A 16963-nucleotide genomic window follows, 5' to 3' on the forward strand; every position below is an offset into this window, starting at 1 on the left:
AGAGCTGGTGTGGGGATGGTGCAGGCACAAGAGCTGGCGTGGGGATGGTGCAGGCACAAGAGTTGATGTGGGGATGGTACAGGCACAAAAACCATGTTGTTGGGATGGTGCAGGTACCAGAGCTGGTGTGGGGATGGTGCAGGCACCAGAGCTGGTGTGGGGATGGTGCAGGCACAAGAGCTGGCGTGGGGATGGTGCAGGCACAAAAGCTGGCGTGGGGATGGTGCAGGCACAAGAGTTGATTTGGGGATGGTACATGCACAAAAACTGTGTTGTTGGGATGGTGCAGGTACCAGAGCTGGTGTGGGGACGGTGCAGGTACCAGAGCTGTTGTGGGGATGGTGCAGGTACCAGAGCTGGTGTGGGGACGGTGCAGGTACCAGAGCTGTTGTGGGGACGGTGCAGGTACCAGAGCTGGTGTGGGGATGGTGCAGGCACAAGAGCTGGCGTGGGGATGGTGCAGGCACAAGAGTTGATGTGGGGATGGTACAGGCACAAAAACCATGTTGTTGGGATGGTGCAGGTACCAGAGCTGGTGTGGGGATGGTGCAGGCACAAGAGCTGGCGTGGGGATGGTGCAGGCACAAGAGTTGATGTGGGGATGGTACAGGCACAAAAACCATGTTGTTGGGATGGTGCAGGTACCAGAGCTGGTGTGGGAATGGTGCAGGTACCAGAGCTGGTGTGGGAATGGTGTAGGTACAAAAGCTGTGTCTACAATATTCATATCAGGTGTCAGATGTATTTTTTAGCTGACATTTCTCTGCAATAGTGGAGATTAGAAATAACAACAATACTGACCTGTTAACGCCACAGATGATGCAGCCAATAGTGACTGAAGCATTTAAGAGGTTAGTGGGAGAAGCCTCCCTATGGTCCATCATGCAATCGCCAATTGCAGATGGTTCCCAGATCAGCAGTGGCCTAATAAATCACCCAAGGACTGCTGCCTGTATATGTCTATTTGGCACAGACAGAACCTGTTTCATGCTGACATACATAATGCACCTCTCTACAGCAGTGTAGCATTAAATTATTAATACATGTATAACCAAACAATTGCAAAGTCAGATCCCATATTGAGGCAAAAGAAAATGTAAATTAAAATTTAATAAAATGCTTCAAAACAATTAAAGTGAAAAAGCCCAGCATTGCATTAGCTTGAAGCATTATAATAAATTGCACCTATTCCTGATGACACGTGAGGTCAGGCTCAGACTGGCCCATAGGGTAACAGGGGAATCCACCGGTGGGTCCCTGTGAAGATCTGGGCCCCAATCCCATTGCATGGGCAGTACTTGGCATAATTCACTTGATTCACTCGGTACAGAAGAAACCAGTATATCATCACTCACTCACCAAACTATCCAGTTTATTATTGTATAGAGATGGAGGTAACTTTGTGAATGAGGGTAGCGTGATATTTGTATGCAGGTGAAAAGTGGGTCCCCCAAAGTCATTGTTACTGGTGGGACCTTGGCACCCGGGTCTGACACTGTGTGAGGTTATTGTGTCACAATATCATAGAGGTGCCACAGTTTGGAATCATATACCAGAATGTTGTTCGGTCTTCTGCTTGGTAAAAATATATATTTGTTCTTCATCAGGTTCCAATTTAATTCTCATTTCAAGCAAAGATTATTGGGCAGGGTTTTTATTAGACAAAAATAATAAACTTTAAAATATATACAGTGTATATACAGTATATACAGGGTGGGCCATTTATATGGATACACCTAAATAAAATGGAAATGGTTGGTGACCCAGATCGACGCGCTGAATTTGCAGAATGGGCAAAACAAGAATTGAAACAGGACCCTCAGTTTACACAGAACATTATGTTCAGTGATGAGGCAGACTTTTTTGGGTGGGTCATTTATATGGATACACCTAAATAAAATGGGAATGGTGACAGTGTTCTTGTGTAGTGTGTCTGGCATAGAAATCTGCTGCAATGACCCGGGTACTGCGTTCACCAGACATCAACACAATTTCTATCCGCTCCTCACGTGTTAACCTCTGCGACATGTCAATGGCTGTAAACAGAGAGAAACTTGTAAATAACTCATGAAAGAATAAAGTTATGTTAAAACCAAGCACACCATTGTTTTTCTTGTGACGTTCTCAATAAGTTTGATGTGTCACATGACTCTCTTCCCATTGAAAAAAATAAAGTTGGATCCAAAATGGCCAATTTCAAAATGGCCGCCATGGTCACCACCCATCTTGAAAAGTTTCCCCCCTCCCATATACTAATGTGCCACAAACAGGACGTTGATATCATCAACCATTCCCATTTTATTTAGGTGCATCCACATATATGGCCCACAATGCAAATATATATTTTCTTTTTTACATATACACTATAATAATAATAATGCAGATTTGCATTTTTAAGGATTTGAGGATCTGAACACCAAGAATAGTGTTGTTACAATAAAAAATACTCAACCTGTAATAAAAAGCACTTAAGGAGCTACATCAATAGTAAAGTTAAACAGTAACTCTTCTTGGAGCGTAAACATGAAAAAGAATAGAAAATAAAAGTGTGTCAACAAAGATAAAATAGCTACATCGTAAAGGGAACCAGTCATGTTGAAAATGGTCTCTGAACTGTAGGCGCTGAACAGTTTGATATATATTTCATTCATTGAAATCCCTGGTGTTTTTTTGGATAGGAGTCCAGTGGGCAGTCCTACATTACTTGACAAACTTCCCTGTATGATTGTATGCAGAGATAGCTGTCAATCACTATTAGGACCACCCACTGGACTAATATATACAAACACCAGAGATTTCAATGAATAAAATCCAAGTTATATTGCTGCTCTTATGAGAAGTATTTTTGAAGTCTGTGGGAGAACAGATCCACTATTGTGTCTGTGGTCTCCATCTTGTATTATACTCCTGTGTCATGGTCATCAAATAATACTGTCGGGGAGAGGAAGGTTCACATTTCTATTCACGCTCTTAAAGGGAATCTGTCACCCCATTTTAGCCCTATCAGTTGCGGCCACTGCCATCAGGGGTTTATCTACAGCATTCTGTAATGCTGTAGATAAGCCCCCGATGTAACCTGAAAGAGAAGAAAAACGAGTTATATTATACTTACCCTGGCGTCCGGTCCGGTCCAAAGGGTGTCGCCGTCCGGTCCGGCGCCTCTCATCTTCATACGATGATGTCTTCCTTTTCTGCCACGGCTCCTGCGCAGGCGTACTTTATCGGCCCTGTTGAGGGCAGAGTAAAGTACTGCAGTGCGCAGGCACCGGACCTCTCTGACCTTTCCCGGCGCTTGCGCACTGCAGTACTTTACTCTGCCCTCAACAGGGCCGATAAAGTACGCCTGCGCAGGAGCCGTGGCAGAAAAGGAGGACATCATCGTATGAAGATGAGAGGCGCCGGACCGGACGGCGACACCCTTCCTCAGCAGAAGTAAGAAGGAAGACGGCATCGTATGAAGATGGGAGTCGCCAGACCGGACTGCGATACCCACCGCAATGGACCCCGTCCCCCGGTAAGTATAATCTAATGTGTTTTTCTTATCTTTCAGGTTACATCAGGGACTTATCTACAGTATTACAGAACGCTGTGGATAATACCCTGATGGCGGTGCCGGCAGCTGATAAGGCTAAAAATAGGTGATAGATTCCCTTTGAAGCGCCTATTGGCTGCATATTTTGGAGGGAACATTAATAAACCCGAAGTCCTGAGTACGCCATACAAGGCTGTGTTGTATTGATTTCCCAAGCGCTCATAAAACAAATCCTATTATGTGGAGGACAAAAGGCCTCGAAGAAAGTGGATTTCGTTGCCAATGTCTTTCATACATATAGAAATCTCCTGATTGACAACATACATTCATGAAATAAAGACCGACCAGGGATTTTTATCAAGAAAACTTGGCAGAATATGAAACCGATAAATAAGAGATCAGCAAAATTGCAGTTCAGGGGACATTCCTACATCCACTTTCATATATTTCCTACAACTACTTTATCCCCAAACCTCCAAGCAGGTAAGTGATATTATATTTGTATACTGCCGCTTGTTGCTGTTGCCAAAAACGTCTTCCCCTGGAAGCTCCAAGTGCTTTGTAGTCGGGTGGAAAAAATGCAAAAAAAAAAGTCTATCACTGGCGGTTCCCCATGAAATAAATCTATTGTTTTTTTCTACGCATTGTGTCAACTATCAGCAGATGAGAAATCAATATATTATAAGTGCGCCGTCTTGCCTTACTTATAAAGACCCCTATGGAGCGCTTTCTTGCTGAATAGGAAGGAAATTATTCTCTAGTCCAATTCTGCTCTCAGTGCTGATTAGCTCAGCTTGTCATATACACTCAACTCATTAGCCGTGATGTCCATAGAGTCGGCTTCCTAGGTTTCCCCTATTGATAGAGATAAATTGGAAGGAGCCAGAGACGCAAATTTCATTTTATTTGGAGCAAGTGAAAAAGAACACATTGTCTGGGCCCAGGACCCACACCGACCAACTTCACCGTTCCCTGCTCCGAAGCTGGCATCTGCTCTGGCACATGACTCATGGATGCTCCGTGATGGGGAGGTAATCTTGGCAGTCAGGGAAAATTTACATAAGACACAATGAGAAAGCAGTCACATTTTTGAGAACACGTCAAGACCGGGATATTGGATGCTGCGACTTCACTAAGATAAAAAAAAAGCATCTCCACAGGACTGCAGGTTTTTCAATTCTAAACTCTAAATTAGTTCAAATGGAGTTTCATGTTTGTGTGGAAATTATTCCCATCACCTTCCAAATTGTAAACGTGCTCAGGATTGACATCGGATGGAAGGAGAAAAATCATGTCCTTGTCTTAAATGAATTCTTATTTGTCAGAAATTCTCAAAGCCATGGTAGTAAAATATATACATGTAATACTTATTATAGTTCACAGTATAGCAGTGCCCTCTATTAATTATAACATGCATCAGCTTGTTTCCAGGAAGTATATACAGTGACTTGAAAAAGTATTTGTGCCCCATGAACTTTCCCACATCACACTCCCCCAAAAAAGCTCTAAATTTAGCTCTATCTATCTTCCCATTAACTCTGACCAGCTCCCCTGTCCCTGCTGAAGAAAAACATCCACACAGCATGATGCTGCCTCCACCATGTTTGATAGTGGGGATGATGATTTCAGGGTAATGTGCTATGATAGTTTTCTGCCACACATAGAATTTTGCACTTACCATAAATTGTTCTACTTTGGTTTCATCTAAACTGAGCACATTCTTCCATATGGTAGCTGTGTCCCCTGCATGGTATGTGGAAGAAAGGGCTTTGGACAGATGAGGATAAATGCAAAACCCTATGTGGGGCGGAAAACTAACATTGCATATCACCCTAACACCATCCCCACTGTTAAACAAGGTGGTGACAACATCTGTTAAACAAGGTGGTGACAACATCATGCTGTGGGGATGCTTTTTTGCAGCAGGGAAAGGGGAGCTTGTCAGAGTTAAAGCAAAGATAGGTGGAACTAAATACAGGGCAATCCTGGAGGAAGACCTGATAGTGGTTTCAAAAGACTTGAGAATGGACTGTAGGTTCACCTTACAGTAGGACAATGACCCTAATCATTTTTCTTAAATTAAGTGAGCATAATTATGGCCAAAATGTATTTTTTCACTACAGTCTTTATTTAAAGAAATTTGACTATGAATGGTAAGGAAAGAAAATAAAAAGACAGGAACCCATAAACTTACTGGTGCCATTTTTTTCTTTCTATACTCTTCTTTTTGTCTTTTCTTTCCTTGGGTCTATATTTCATGGTGTCATGAAAAGTTTGGAATAGACAGAAAAATAAATGCTTACATAAAAAGTAAATATATGAAATGATGCTCCATTTGACCTCTACAGCCTCTATGTATCACAGTGCATAGCAGAATGATCTAACAGTGAATATATCAATGAGCTTGTTTTGATGACAGGGCCTTTAATACTTATCTCATTTCTCTTGAATAATATTTTAATCTGATTTATGACTCAATTGAACTGTAGTTTGTTCATATATTATTTTATTCTAAAAGACTGCAATAGATTGTATCTAATTTTGGATTTCTGCTCCCTTCCCACTCGTTATGCTTTTTTTCTTCTTTCCTTGTCTGTGCATAGTTAAGTGTAATTGACTTGATGGACGCAGGTCTTTATATCGTTCTTTGAGTGTTTTTAGTTATTGTAATAAAAGAGACACTTAATAACGAGTAACATGACACAAGAAGTCTATAAAAATACTTTATTTGGTCATATGGTCATAATAGAGCCGTATTAATAGCGGTAGATCAGTGACAGTATCTTCTGCCTACAGAATTATATGAATGGTTGCTTAATTGCATTTTCAGCATGTAAATCTACATTTCCCGGCAGTGATCGCTGTCCAGCTAAAAGTAGCTTTTTTGACTGCCTGAGTTTATAAAAGCTGGATATTCGATTGACTGACTGGTCAGCTTTAAGAAAAACCTTTATAATAGGAAAAACCAAACATACTAAGGAAGCATCTTGCCATAAAATTCACATTGCTTTATTAAAGTACATATAAGACACACATACATGATAAAAGGAGATGTGTATACCAGGGTATCACAAGTGCATGACAACCAAAAATGGAAAATAGGGGCTCAAAACACAGTACTATACCGCCAAAAAGAGAGAGTGCAGTATGATCATAATGTGGGCGCTATATTGTAATTTACTAAAATCATGCGCCCCAGTATATCATATGCTGCTATAATAATATACAAGGAAAGTCCTGAATATGAACATCATCCTGACGGTAGATCAGGGGGCATAATACAAACAAGTTTTTCCCAATAAAGTTGATGTAGTAATAGTCCCTCATGAAAGAATATACATGACCTGTGACCCCGCGATCCCTGACGCGCGTTTCGCCTTAGCTTCGTCCTGGGAGGTCCTGCTTCCTTAGTATGTTTGGTTTATACATTTGGTGGGAAGCGCCATGTTTTCTAAGGCCCTTGTTGTGGGAATATATATACTTTATAATAGGAAACCCGATGGGGCTTTATACAATGGGACAAGTTTATTAATTTTGTCTAATTTTTAGACTTTCTAAAAATTCACCAAATTTATCACATTGGTTTATCGCTTTCTTGTCTAAGTTGCAGTATCTATTGGTGGTATAACACCACCCTTTTTTAAAGGAGTTGTCACTTTTATATTGATGATCTCTCCTTAGGTCATCAATATCTAATCGGTGGCGGTGCGACACCTGGCACCTCCTCTGATCAGCTGTTCCCTAGGCCGGCATCAGCCCCGTGTGCTGAGTTATAGATCTGTCAAACTCGTAATGGCTATGGCCGAGTATTGCAGATCCACCCTATAGTCGAAGCAATAAGGGGCCGATGTGTAGTGCAAATATAACATAGGAACCAAATCACCCCATGAAAGGCTACAACAATCTTAAGAGCAGAAGAAACGACTTCTGCCTGATGTGGTATAATGAAGATCAAGGTCAAGAGTCCTCCATCCATATTCCAGATAAACATTGTGACATATATTCCAAGAGAGCTAAAAAAGTGACCAATTTGGACAATAACACGATATTATTAGAGAAAAAGGACCAGCACATCTAAGCTAGTGTGAACAGGTGCCAATAAAATGATATTAACCTGTGCTGCTTTAATGAAAAATCTCTAAGACCAAGATGAGTTGAATGGTGTTTATTTCCACAGTGCGTTTCAGTCCTGGTTTATGGGCTTTGCAATTGGATTTTTTCACTTGAAAAAGATGATAGTGCAGTGTTGAAACGCGTTGTGGAAATAAACACCAATTAACTCATCTTGATCCTAAGGATTCTTCTTTACTGCAGCTCAGCCTAATATAGTGTTTTTTGTCCAAATTGGTCAACTACCCCGGAGGAGACCAATCAATGGTCACGAGATAGCAGCACCTGATACTTCCCTTATACTTTCCCTATATCTAAAAGGGTTTCTCCTGATGATTTGGGCACTTTTGTTCCCGTACAGTTTTCTACCAGAGTTGAAAAACATTGACACCCTCAGGTACGTCCAAATATTCCATGTCTTTTCTACATGTTTCAGACTGCAAATCGGGGCCGGGTGGTCAGGAGTAACCATCCTCCAGACATTTTGTCATCTCAAGCTGTCAAGCAATGCAGCGGAGGATGGAATTAACTGGAGAAGTGTAGGGGAAAGGAGTCTCCGCACCACTTGGTTGTGCTCGCATTGATTCGGGAACTTCATTTATATATGAATGTAAACAATATTTTCTGTAGAACTACATTTAAACTAAAGATATGGCTCCTGCTTTCACAAGGTTTTATACAAGGACCTGTCAAACTTTAGATTGAGCAGACTTTCATGCACCCCTTCCTGTCGTATGAGATGTACATTACATGCTGGATGCTGTGGAGTGAGCTCAGGAGCTGAGCCCGCACTGTACACGGTGAGTGCCGATGGCGTTATACAGCCAGCAACTCCCTCTGTTCCATGACTGATCTATGAAAATTAAAAAAAATTTAACCCGTATGGTAAATGCTGTAAATGAAAATAAAGGAAATTGAACACTTTGCATTCAATTCGCAAATATCGCAAAAAACTACTGCCCGACTCTATTTCATACACTACTGAAACATCAGTGAGCGGGCTAGTGATGTCCAGCGCAGCCACAAAACTGCCCTGCAGTGATCACATCACATGGCTTTAGCCCAGCCAATTAGGGGGACTTTCACAGGCTGCATAAAAGATGGGGGCTGGCCAAAGAGCGACATTTTAGGTTTGTACATTGTAGGGAAAGGAGGTTGGAGCAACAAGCTGATTCTACACAGGGGTAGAAAAAAAAACATAATCATATTGCGGTGTATTACTGCAGTGCTGAATCATATTGAAAATGGAAGTGGTAGTCTAAGTCTGTGAATAATAATCCAATGATTCAAGTGATATAGGGAGGTGCTGCAGCTGCATAGTCAGTGTGACTGTGGATTGGTCTCTGTAATGTAGGCATTGTTCATGGTCACGTGGCAGCTCTAAAGATCGCAACCAAGAACAACCTTGGTTTTAGCTTCTCCATTTTCCAGGGATTGCCCTGACGGTCACCTTTTAACCCCTATACAAAGACCTAATACTGACCCCTAAGCTGGGGTCATGGAGTTAGCTGCAGCTCTATGGTGCGAGCTGAAGACAAAAATGGTGGCCACACAGGGTCAATGCCAAGAAGTCACATCAGGGACAAAATCAGAAGTCCAAGCTGAAGTCAGAAAATGGGATGCATCGGGATGACAAAACGGGGGCAGGAAACAGACATATAGACCAGAAATCAGAATTATTAACTGGCAAAGGAAGTCAGAACTTCAGTGAAATAAATAGGTGACTTCCCCCAGGGATCTCAAGAAAGAGTGATCAAAATCACAACAAAATAACTCTGTAGCTCACTCATTAAGTGGCGCTAGAAGTCCCAGGAAAAAAAAAACAGGACTGCTGTTGTTGCACGTCACCAGCAATAAAGGCACACTGCTGCCCAGCTGATGAGGTGTCATTCAATGGTGTCATTCAAAACTACAGCTCATCAGACCGAAAAAAAACAAGCCCTCGTATGGCTGTGCTGAACGAGGCATAAAAAACTTATGGCTCTTAGAAGGAGGAGAAGAAAAAAAAAGGCAAAAGTGAAAAATTGAAAAATCGACTTCTGAGACGGTGGTAAATTTTTATGATGACAAATGAAATGCTAAATATCCTGGTCACATAATACAGTGATGTCATTCCAAGCAGCTCCTAAATATTAGTCTTTATTGATATAGTGGTTCCCTTATATATTGGCAACTTACTGTAGGTTCAACGTTGCCAAAACGGCACCAAAAATAGATTCGCCAATAGACATAATTAATATTTTAGCATTTTTCACATAAAACTGGAGTTATTGGATGAAGCAAGAAAACTGCATTGTTCCAGGTTTCGTTTGGGCACCGGTAATAATATTATTGAACGTAGCTGATAAGTAATGTTTTCATGAAGGGCCGGTTAAATAGATATAATTTACAGATTTCTATAATCCAGGATTACCGTAAATTCAAGCCTTCGCCGGATCTTTGCAGATGTTCATCATGGCTTCAGCCTAAGCTGAATATTTAGATGTCAGGCACATGGAAAGCCTTGTGTCCTTGTCACTAATTGCTACGTTATGTTTTACAATTAAAACGTCATAAAAAAGTCAATATAAATTTCCGCCGTCCAAGCGCTGATCCCACGTTCATACAGATCCTGTAATATTCATGTGAGTGACCATACATTAGAGGCATCAGCATGGCTGGTTGCACAAACCGTACCCCAGTGTCCAGGTTTTCCGGCCAATGCACACCCAAAACATGCTGTTTAATGATATATGAAGCAAAGTTAATTGGCTAATTGCTTGTTAATGAGAAAACTCCCAAATCGCTGGTCTATCAGCAACCCGTGAGGAATTATATATCTCCGCCTGTCAGCCTCGTCCGGTTGCTTTCGCGCTCTTAAGCCTTGTAAGCAGCGGAGGACGTATCTAGACCGCGCGGGATTTCAGATGCTGATGACTGAAGAGATATCATTCATTTATTACTTTTTCTGGACCTTCATGATCATTGCTTCATAGATGCGCCGGTTTTTCACACTGTTTTCAAGTTTTTCTTATTGTGATTTTTTTTTTTTACCAATTTTTTTATGTAGCAAGTTTTCAGTTCTTTCCTCCTTTATATAGTTCCATTAATTCCCCAGTGTTTTACAGACATCATCATGATTGTCCCCATTGGGACTCACAATGTAAATTCCCTATCAGTATGTCTTTGGAGTGTGGGCGGAAACCAGAGAACCCAAACACAAACACGGGGAGAACATACAAACTCCTTGTAGATGTTCTACTTGGAGGGATTTGAACCCAGGACTCCAGAATTGTAAGGCTGCAGCCCCAGTCCACAGTCAAAGTCAGTGCTCACTGATTGTGGACAGGAGCTGCCTGAAATTCCTTACCCTTCAGGATCTTAGGCTTAGGTTATGATTTGCTTGTTTGGTGCACAAATGACATCTCCACAAGCTGATGAATCAAGCTCTGTTCTGGGGATCCTGGAAGCTCCGGAAATTCGCCCAGCTCCTGTAACTGACCTGAACTGTGGAACGGTGTTGCGTGCTTGTATCCTTATAACTAGAGATGAGCAACTTTGCGTTTGTTAGGGTCGAATCGGGTTTCATGAAACCCGACTTTCTCAAAAGTCGAGTCAAACGAAATCGGCCGACTATCGTGAAAAGTCGAAGGTCCGACTGAAACACGAAACCCAAAGCAAGTCAATGGGGAAGCAAAGTCGACAGGGAGTGGAGGACAGTAAACACACCTACATGCCGGACCGCTTTTTTAAAGTGCGCAAAATCTCTCTCTCTCTCCCCAGATGCTGCACATGTCATCTCATTGCCCACAGTGTACGTCCTTGCTCAGTGGCTGAAAAAAGTCACGTGCAAGCATTCTGGGAAATCCGACTTTGGCACTCGTTTTGCCGACTGCATGGCCGACTTCACGCTGTGGTCGGGTTTCGGTCGGTGAAACCCGACTTTGCCATAAGTCGGCGACTTATGAATCTGTCCGACCTGTTTCGCTCAACTCTACTTATAACATAATCGAGAAGGTCGGACCCACAACCGCCACTCCATTCACTCTCTATGCCAAAGACCATGTTTGGTAACCCCTTTGGGAATGAATGGTGCAATGGTTGAGCATTCCTACTGTCGCTCAATCCTAAAAAGTGACACAATGTCCCTCTTTTACGATCAGTGCTGGCCCAAGTGGTCGGACCATCACCTATCAACAGGTTAATGTAACACCTATCCAATGAACTTGTTTTCTTCATTCAACCCCTCTAATACGGCGTCTATAAATATTCGACACCAACTAGGTTGGATTATTTTGCTGAAGTGGGACAGCATTATTTTTTGTTCTGTTCCTGACTGGCATCCGTACACTTAGTAGATGCCTCTTTTGCGCTTGGCCCACTGCTGTTCTGTAGACTGCCTGTTACTGTCATTGGTTTAATCTATCCTGTAGCTTCTCAGCTTCTAGCATGAGGTAGGAGATCGCTTTGTGCTAAGAGGTAAAGCTTACCATGGAGACATCATACTGGGAGACCTAGCTGGAGAAGCACAGAGAAGCTGATGGCGCTTGCCTTTCTCGGAAAGCTTGGATGACGCTCACCTTGCCAAGTATCCGTCAGCGCATAGTGACAATGTGACACAAAGACATTATGACACGGGCCCATTGACTGTCTCCCCGGTGGTTCACATTTCAGCAGATTATATGTAAACAGATAAGCCTTGTACGTGTCTACAATCTTTCCGCACAAGGGACGGGTTTCCCCTTGGCTAAAAAAGCTTCTTCCATTTGTTATACCGAATAATCAGTAAGTGAAGATAAGAGAAATGTTCACTCTAAGACAGGAGACTAACTGGGAGGTTTCTTCCAGAATTACATACAAGCAAATTTTCTTTATAAACACTGGCATTCACCCCCGTGAGTATAGGAGAGGCCTGGAATGGATTTTTAATCATCCATCTGATTATGGTATATACAGGCGGCCTCGGGGAGTGCACCATGTCAGCGTACTAATCGCCCGGACATAGTGCAGACACACTCATGGATCAGCTATAATAGCCCTAGGGGCTGTGGGAGCACAAGGAGTCTTGGGTCTACCACTAATAAGCACATGCACTAAGGGAGAAGGCAAAACATTTACCATCACTTATCTGTATAGGGAATTATTAGATTAAACATTTGTGGATTGAGTAGACAATGACCAAAGATGTAGCTTTTTATAACGTTTCTTATTGCTCAGCATATCCCAAGATGAGTCATGTGAGATGACTAACTTACAAGATATAAATGTACTTGTGATACTCTACTAGGGGATGTTTATGCCATATGTGTCTATATCTGTGTGTCTACATATGGCCCCTCAATGGTTGTAGGGTTGGTGATTTTTGTGCTTGGTACCTTAGATTAACACTGTGCAGATGTGTCCTAGTTTCGTACTTGTGATAATCTGCTAGGAAATATTTACGCTGTATGTGTCCTTATATGTGTGTCTACATATGGCCACCCAATGGTTGTAGGTTGGTGATTTTTGTACTTGGTATCTAAGATCAAAACTGTGCAGATGTGTCCTTGTTACCTGTCCTCTTGGCTCAATGAACCCCAAGATAAGAGATGTTGGATAACTTTAGACTTAAAAAAAAATAACAATGTTGATACTCTATTGGGAGATGTTTATGCTATATGTGTTTGCACGTGGCCACTTAGTGGTTGTGGTGTGCGTTGCAGCCTGTTGAGGGTTTTATCTAACATGTCCTGCTAATTTATTGAATTTTTTTTGCAAGATCTTGGAGTCCTTTACCACTTCACAAAAAGTGGCCAATTTCCATTTTTGTGTTAACAATTTTTCCTCCCATTAAGAGCCATAATAACTCTTTTATTTTTCTGTACATGTAGACATACGAGGGCTTGTTTTTTTACGGGATGAGTTGTACTTTTACATTAAACCATTAATTTTACTACATAGTGTACTGGAGAACAGAAAAAAATTCCAAGTGTGGTGAAATTGTGAACCCCCCCCCCCCACAATTCTGACATTTTTTGGGGGGTATTCTTTTTACGGTGTAAATTTTGTGGTAAAAAATGACCTTGAAATATGGTTCTCCTCATCAACCCATGACTCATGACAACCAATCAGTGAGCCGCAATCATGTCACAGGCGCTCCGATGGGCAGAAAGAATGGCGCGCACACATGGCGGCGCACACATGCTGCAGTCAAAGATTGACAGCGGCGTTGAACAGATTAACAATCACAGGCAGCGCAATTGTTAGCAGCAGGTCCTGGCTGTAATGCACAGCCATCATCTGCTGGGTATGTGGCAGGCTCGCTGTGGGAGCCTGCTCTATACACCTGCTTCTGACTTGCGCCGTATATGCATGGCTGACGTCGTGAACGGGTTAATACATTTTGCAAAAATGTTAGGATAGGTACTCTGTATATGTTACTCCACTTTGAAAATGTTCATTTAAATGCTAGCAATATAATCATAGATTTGCAAACCACATTTTTTTCTGATTCATACCGCATGAACTTTTCCTCATTTTTCACGTTACGCCCACAAACTTAACTGTTTTTATATTTGGATTTTATGTGAAATACCAACATAAAGTAGAAATATTTGTGAAGTGCAAATGAAATGATACATGGTTTTCTAAATATTTTAAAAATATAAATCTGAAAATTGTGACGTGCATTTGTATGCAGCCTCCTAAATCAACACTTTGTCGGACCACTTTTCACTGCAATGACTGCTACAAGTCTTTTGGGGTATGCCTCTACAGAAATTTTCAAGTCTCTCCAGATATCCTCTATGGAATTTAGGACTGGGCTGTGACTGGGCCATTCACACACATGAATATGCTTTGATAAAAAACATTCAGTATGTTTAGGGTCACTGTCCTGCTGGAAGGTCATCTACGCCCCAATGTCAAGTCTTTTGCAGCCTCTAACTATTTTTTCCCTGGGATTGGTCTGCAGTTGGCTCCATCCATCTTCCCATCATCTCTGACCAGCTTCCCTGTCCCTGCTGAAGAAAAGCTTTGCCACATCATGATGCTGCCACCCCATGTTTGACGGTGTGGATGGTGTTTTCAGGGTGATGAGCATTTTTTATTTTTCTGCCACAGATAGCATTTTGCATTTCGCCCAAAAAGTTCTACTTTGATCTCATCTGATCAGTGCATATTCTACCACAAGCTACTTGTGTCCCCTACATGGCTTTTTGAAAACTGCAAACGAGACTTCTTATGGCTTGCTTAGGAAGAGGCTTTCTTCTTGCCACTCGTCCATAAAGACCAGATTTGTGGAGTCTAATAATAGTTGTCCTGTAGACAGATTCTCCCACATGATCTGTGGATCTCTGCAGCTCCTCCAGAGTGACCATGTTCCTTTTTGCTGTTTCAATAATTAATGCCCTCCTTGCTTGGCATGTCAGTTTAGGTGGACAGCCATGTCTTGGTAGTTTTCCAGCTGTGCCATACTCCTTCCAGTTTTGGATGATGCATTGAGTAATGCTCCGTGAGATGTTTTCTTTTAGCTTGGGCTATTTTTTTATAACCTAACCCTGCTTTACTCTTCTCTACAACTTTATCCTTGACCTGTCTGGTGTGTTCCTTAGTTTTCATGATTCTGGTTAATCCATAATTTTCTCAAACAAACCTCTGAGGCCTTCACAGATCAGCTGTAGTTATACTGATAATAAATTACACACGTGAGTGAAAGCCGGCCACAATGCTGATCTACTGTCAGTGCCGTGGCATCGTTACAGGAGCCGCTCTTTATATACAGAGCGGTGACTGAACCCGCGCCGGTTCCAAACCCTATGACTGAAAGAGTGACCAGACCATGAGGGATAAAGTACTTTATCTCAGTGCACACCTTAGCTTCTTTGTTACAGGTTTCAAATGTTGCCTCACATACAAGCTGCAAACGTAATCTGCTTCCATCTATTTATCTCGATCAGACCTTTCTTCTTCCATAATAATCTTTATTTGCTTTCGTAACTTAAAACCTAATTGGATGAAGTGAGCAGGTGCTTAACTCTATTTCCTCCCAGCAGCGGTTGTTCCAGAGACGCTTCTCCTTGGAGCAGAAGACAGTTTAAATATGGCTATCCGAAAAGATGAATCTCCTTTATGACGCCTTCTAATGGGCAGGCTGCAGAGTTACTGATGATCTTGACTCTTGCAGGATCATCCACGGGGAGGAATCCATCATTCCATCCCATCAGAGTTTGTAGCTCCCGGATTCAAAGAGATAGCCTCGTTTCACTGCGAGAGCCAACTCACAATCCCATTCTGCTTGATAAGAATGGCGGCTATAAAATCGGTATGAAATGAGCTGGACTCCACCGGGGGAAGTTATGTGTTACTTCTTTGCTCTACTTTTCTGGACTATCAGCAAGTTTCCTGGTGAATGAGCAAGGAAGGTGTCATTAAACTGCTGCCCCCACACTTTATGTGGCTTGAATACCAGTTTGACCTTTGATGGTCTTATTTTGGCATTCTCACTTTTTTGTAGCCCTGGACTATATCATTTTAATAACTAATCGATCATGAGAACTTCATTTTCTCTAGGTACATCTAACCCTTACTCTTACATATGCAATGACATTGGAGGTGCAGTATCTATCACAATGCTAGCAATGCGTTAATACCAAGACAAAGGACTCCCAGAAGTGAGTGGGAAAGTAACGCATATCCCCTTCCTTTCTCACATTTGTTGCCACCTTTGGGGATAATTTATTTTTTATTTACATTTTTGTGCAAATCTTTTTTTTTAAAAATGGGTTTTATTTAAAATGTTACACCGCTTGGCTTTTACAGGCTCTTTTTTCCCCTAAGCATTGAACTTTGATGTGGCCTGTGGTCATAAGTCAGCTAAGTAGTGCCTAGAAAAAGACAGATAAAAGATCTACAATCTCCCTCAGAACAAGCTCACTGACCGATTCTCAGTTAAGTCATTCTGCAGCTAGCAATAGACATTATGACATAGAGGTTGTAGGAGGCACAATTTTAATGCAACTCAATTGCAAAAATGATTTTTAGTCGCAAATACAAGCGGTTAGGGAAGAAAAAAAAGAAAGATCTCAATAGCGGACAACCCCTTTACGTACTGTAATTTTTAACTATAATATTTTCACTGAACATAGATCCAGCAATCCTTACATTCAACAGTTGGACATATGATAGATGAATGGATGGATGGATATATGAATGGATGGATGGATAAAAGGATGGAGTTATGGTTGGATATATGGATGGATGGATATATGGATGGATATATGGATGGATGGATATATGGATGGATGGATATATGGATGGATGGATATATGGATGAATGGATATTTGGAAGGATGGATGGATATA

General features: G+C 41.7%; 1 protein-coding gene across 2 annotated transcripts in view; it reads left to right on the plus strand.

Annotated features, from left to right (window-relative positions):
- LRRTM4 (leucine rich repeat transmembrane neuronal 4) overlaps positions 1–16963 on the plus strand; it is an 867464-nt gene that overhangs the window by 453558 nt on the left and 396943 nt on the right. The gene's annotated exons all lie outside the window — the stretch shown is intronic.

The sequence above is a fragment of the Dendrobates tinctorius genome, unplaced genomic scaffold, assembly GCF_039654945.1.
Source record: "Dendrobates tinctorius isolate UK_male_01 unplaced genomic scaffold, ASM3965494v1 ptg000272l, whole genome shotgun sequence".
NCBI classification, from domain to species: domain Eukaryota; kingdom Metazoa; phylum Chordata; class Amphibia; order Anura; family Dendrobatidae; genus Dendrobates; species Dendrobates tinctorius.